The sequence below is a fragment of the Salmo salar genome, chromosome ssa06, assembly GCF_905237065.1.
Source record: "Salmo salar chromosome ssa06, Ssal_v3.1, whole genome shotgun sequence".
Classification (NCBI taxonomy): Eukaryota; Metazoa; Chordata; class Actinopteri; order Salmoniformes; family Salmonidae; genus Salmo; species Salmo salar.
This window is the reverse complement of record NC_059447.1, coordinates 14,940,551-14,946,550: the sequence shown is the minus strand read 5'-3', so window position 1 is coordinate 14,946,550 and position 6,000 is coordinate 14,940,551.

Here is a 6,000-nt window from a genome sequence, read left to right as displayed (position 1 = left end):
TATTAATGATATATTTACCTTAAAATAAAGTGTTTATACCACTATCTGAAATGAATGGAAGAGATAAGCAACATTTAATTCCCAGATTTGCTGTGTTGATCTTTTCCATTCATTTGAGGTAGGCACATATCTGTATACAACTGATGGCATGGGATGTGGACTCATCTTTACATTAGACTACTTTTGAGGTCTTATGTCCCTATAAATTGCACTTGGCCCTTTTCAACACAGTCAAGCTTCTTCACCAATGCCGTCCTGTTAGTAAATTGCAGAAAACTCATTGCTAATTTAGAAATTAGCATAAATGGGAGCTGGATGGTTTGTTTTGTTGGTTTGTTTGTTTATTTGTTGTTGACATACATATGATACCGATCTTTAAACTAATTCCTGGAATTCTTTGCCAGAAGAGGTGGGGAAATATTGCTGGAATATTCGGCAAAAACAAACTCCCCACTCCTACACACGTACTGTATCACAGTAAGTGTCTAGACTAGAGGATCAAGGCCCATATTCATAAAGCATCTCAGAGAAGAAGTGCTGATCTAGTATCAGTTTTGTCTTTTTAGATGGTAGCGAAATAGATTACAGGGACTGGGGGATCTGATCCTAGATTAGCATTCCTACTCTGAGATGTTGAATGAATACTGGCCAAGGACTATACTGGAATTCGGATAGAATTGCGTTGTAAAAAATGTGCAAATAAACTTCCATCGTTTTTTTCTAAATCACAATGACCACTTTCGGGACACACATGACCATAACTGACTTATTGGGAATCATAACTTGTCACATTAATTTTCCCAGGAAGTGAGAGAAAAGTTTACAATAATGTGTGTCAATAATCTTACCTGGCTATTCGCACCCACTGTACAAACACATATAACTAACACAACTAAATCTACATCAGCAAACTCTCCCTCACAGAATTATAGGCTGTTCATGTACAAACAAACATTTTTGGCTTCACTGTCCAAATACGTATAGAGACCACAGTACACTTTCAGCAAGTACTAATCAGTGCTGGACAGATTACTTGTTTAAATGTAATCAGTTACTGATCGCAGATTATATGACAATAAAAGTCATTGGTAATGTAATCCATTGGATTACTCTGAATGTGTGACATAATGATTACTTTTGGATTTCTTCTTTGCGTAGCCAGCATCTACCTCGTCACTTTAAGCTGGAGTAGACCAATCCGTTTTCTATATAACTCTGCCCATATCAGGGCTCAGGCTAAGACCCAGATGCAGACACAGGAGGCAGATTGTACAAGTCTCAGAGTTTATTATAGTTCAAAGGGCAGGCAAAAGGTAAATCAAGGCAGGCAGAGGGGTGTAATCCAAATCAGAGCCAGGCAGGTACAGGACGGGAGGCAATCAGTAGGTCAAGGCAGGCAAAGAGTCGTAATCCAAATCAGAGTCGGGCAGGTACAGGACGGCAGGCAGGATCACTGTCAGGACAGGCAGAAAGGTCAGAACTGGGAAGGCAAAGAAAAACTAGAGCACAGGAAACACAGGAACATGCTGGTAGGACTTGACGGGACAAGACGAACTGGCAACAGACAAACATCAAATGCAGGTATAAATACACAGGAGATAACGGAACAAATGGGAGACACCTGGAGGGGGGTGGAGACAAGCACAAGACATGTGAAACAGATCAGGGTGTGTTAGTGACCCCCTCTAGGAGCTCCACCTGGCGTCCCACCCGGGCACATACCTGGTTGAACGGGGTGCCGGCGGCAGAACTCAGCGATGAGGGCTGGGTCCAGGATGTTCCTAGCGGGGACCCAGCACCTCTCCTCCGGGCCATAACCCTCCCAGTCAACCAGGTACAGGAATCCCCTGCCCTGAGGTCAAACACTCAGGAGAGCCTCACAGTGTATGCCGGATGGCCGTCAATGAGAAGGGGGGAGAGGGGTGGGCCTGGAAACAGGAGACAAAGGGCTGTGAGACAGAGGTTTAATTCTAGATACATGGAAAGTGGGATGTATATGGAGAGTGCGGGGCAACAGAAGACGAACAGCAGAGGGGCTAAGGACCTTGGAGATGGGGAAAGGTCTAATAAAACGGGGGGAAAGTTTACGGGACTCCACCCGGAAGGACAGATTCCGAGTGGACAGCCATACCCTCTGCTCAAGATGGTAGCGGGGAGCAGGGGTCCGGTGGTGGTCCGCCTGTTGTCGATACCTGGAGGTGGTCTTGAGAAGAGCGGCCCGGGCTCTCATCCAGGTAGGGCGACAGCGTTGGACAAACATCTGGGACGAACATCCGAGTTGCTGGCTCCAGGTGGTGGGATTGGTGAAGATGAGGAAGCGAATAGTCGTCTCCAGGTCCTGATTGGCTCACTCCGACTGGCCGTTAGACTGGGGATGAAGGCTGGCTGTTGACCCAATGAGGTTGCAGAACACCTTCCAGAACCGGGACGAGAACTGAGGACCGCGATTGGAGACCATGTCGACCGGCAGTCCATGGATCCGGAAAACATGCTACACCATGAGCTGGGCCGTCTCCTTAGCTGAGGGCAACATAGGAAGGGGAATAAAATGGGCGGCTTTGGAAAGCCTGTCCACCACCGTACGGATGGATGTGTTGACATCTGACGGAGGGAGACCCGTGATGAAGTCCAAGGATATATGGGACCAGGGGCAGTGAGGGACAGGGAGTGGTTGAAGGAGGCCAGCCGGAGCTTGCCGCAGAGTCTTTCTCTGCCCACACACAGTACAGGTGGCAACAAACACAGAGACGTCAGGAACCATGGTGGGCCACCAAAAACTTTGTCAGACAAAAGCCAAACTCCAACGGGAGCCAGGATGACAGGTGAGTCTCGAGGGAATGTGCCCCATTCCAGAATAGGAGCATGGGTAGAGGCCGGGACAAACATCCGGTTAGCCGGGCTCCCCCGGCATCCGGCTGGGAACACTGTGCCTTGCGTACCAGACTCGTGATTCCCCAGGTGATAGCAGCCGCTAGACAGGAAGAAGGGAGGATGGTTTCAGGGTCCGATGGTGTAGTAGCGGGGCTGTACAATGTAAGAGTGCGTCAGGCTTCACATTCTTGGACCGCAGGCGGTAGAAGATAGTGAAATGAAAACGAGTGAATAACAGGGCCCATCTCACCTGCCTGGAGTTGAGACTCTTGGCGTTGCAGAGACATTCCAGGTTCTTATGGTCCATCCACACCAAGAATGGCTGTTCCGCCCCTTCTAACCAGTGCCTCGACTCCTCTAATGCCATCTTGACAGCGAGTAATTTGCGATTTGTCACATCATAGTTCATCTCAGCGGGGTTAAGACGATGGGAAAGGAAGGCGCAGGGATGCAGCTTCTGGTCCTGGGCAGAACACAGGGACAGGACAGCCCCCACTCTGACGTCTGATGCGTCTACTTCCACCACGAACTGACGGGACGGGTCCAGATGGATTAAGATGGGGGCTGTAGTGAATCGCTGCTTGAGGTCTGAGAACACCCGGTCAGCTGCTGGAGACCATATGAACGGAACCTTGGGAGAGGTGAGTGAAGAGAGGGGGATGCAAGGGTTCTATAACCCCAGACGAAACAACGGATTAAATTGTCAAACCCCAGGAAACATTACAGCTGCACTCTGGATGTGGGTTGAGGCCAATCCACCACCGCTCTCACCTTGTCAGGGTCCATCTGAATATTCCCTGTAGCGATGACATATCCTAGGAAGGAGAAGGTGGAGCAATGGAACTCACATTTCTCCACCTTTCTCGAAAAGCTGGTTCTCCAGGAGACGCCTGGATAAATGCGGATGTTGTTGAGGTAGACAAACACAAATCGATTCAACATGTCTCGGAGCACATCATTGACCAGAGCCTGGAACGGGAGTGTTGGTCAAACCGAACGGCATCACCAGGTACACGTAGTGCCCGCTAGCCGTGTTAACATATCCGAACCAGATGGTAGGTGTTCTGAAGGTCCAACTTGGAGAAGATGAGAGGCTCAAAAGATGAGGAGATGAGTGGTAGCGGGTAACGGTTTTTAACCGTAATGTCATTGAGACCCCAGTACTCGATACACGGACGCAGGGTCTTGTCCTTCTTCTCCACAAAGAAGAACCCTGCGCCAGCGGGGGAGGAAGATGGACGCATAATCCCTGCATTGAGAGAGTCCTCAATACACCCTTCCATCAATTTGGTCTCCGGACCCGACAGGGAATAAAGTCGCCCCCGAGGCGGGCAGAGTTGAAAACCTCCCTTAAGTCCTGGTTCTCAGAGGGAACGGTGGAGAGATCCAAGGTTTTTCCCAAGCCAGCAGGGAGACGTCCCGGGGCAGGCTGCGCCGACTTAAGACAATTCGCATGGCAAAATGGGCTCCAACCCCAATCCCCCAACATCCTTTGTCACGTTCTGACTCAGCTGCATTTTCTTGATGCAAGGTCATCACTGCCTAAAGGTCAGGTTCACTGTCCACCTCCAGGGAAAGCTGTCCCAATCCTCATTCTTTGATTGTGAAAGTAAAGGCCTATTACACCCAGCCACCAAGCAGCTTGTGGCCAGTAAAAGAGGAAATGGTCACTTGAACGTCTAACCCACCCATACCATAACAGGATGATAAAGACATCAATAGGCAGATGTTACGCATTAAGAGAAAGCTGGTTATGACATCCCAGTGCTTGATGGGAAGTGAACAAGGTGTTGTCTAATGAGAAATGTCCTTTTAAAACAAAGATCTTAAGGAAATGTGATATGATTCAGTTCTTAGTGGGTGGGGACTGACGTTTGTGGTTACAAAATGTTTCTGTGAAAAGCAACCAAGGAGAGCAGTCAATTTCCAATAGATTAGAACAGAAGGGAAAAGCTTCCATTACCACTGAAAGGTGATTTCCAAACTTTCCAAGATGTTCCAAAAATCTGCTATTTCAGTGTGTTTAAGGCAAACACTTATAGCACACATAATCCAATATGTTATCATCTGTTTTTAAGACTGTAATTGTAATCTGATTACACATTTTTCAAAAGTAATCTAGGTTGAATGATTACACATTTTTCAAAAGTAATCTAGGTTGAATGTTACTTCATTTTTTATATCTGATTACGTAATCCCTGTTACATGTAATCCGTTACTACCCAACCCTGGTGCTAATACACAGTAGTCATTATAATTTAAAGATACACTATGGAAGTTTAGTTGTTCATCGTTTATGTCAAATTAATGATATATTTACCTTAAAATAAAGTGTTTATACCACTATCTGAAATGAATGGAAAAGATAAGCACCATTTAATTTCCAGATTTGCTGTGTTGATCTTTTCCATTCATTTGAGGTAGGCACATATCTGTATACAACCGATGGCATGGGATGTGGACTCATCTTTACATTAGACTACTTTTGAGGTCTAAAAAGATATGGAAAACTTTGAGTGTAATGTCTCTATAAATTGCACTTGGAACTTTTCAACACAGTCACATAGCTGTGATCTTAACAGGCTCCCACCACATTAGTGAGCTTCATAGTACTGAGGAAGCTGGCTGCTTTTTCGGCTGTTGCCCCTGTAGCTTTGGCATCACTGTGATAAAACGGAGACTAAAGCATCTTTCTGCCATTTGATCTTGGATGTGACATCTCCTTTGCCCCCTCTCCTCCTCTTCATCTTCCTCCTCCTCTTCCTCCCGCTCCTCCGCTCTCCTCCTTTTCCTTATTTTCCTCCTCCACCTTCTCCTTCTCCTTATTTTCCTCCTCCTCCTCCTCCCACACCCAGTCGTGCCCATACAGTAGTTCCCTCTACTGCCCACACCTACTTTCTAGAACTCATAGCACCAATCCTCCCAAAAGATGCATCCAGGTAATTTTCATGATGAGAAGCCACCTTCCATGGCCAAACATTACACTCCATTTCAGTGAAGTGCATCACTATGCCTGAGATTTAAACAAATCAAAAACAGGGTGTATGAACTATGAATCACAATGGTCAAAATATGGGATGTCATAAGCGTCGTAATGATCGGACCAAACTGCAGCAGGGATGTGAATCA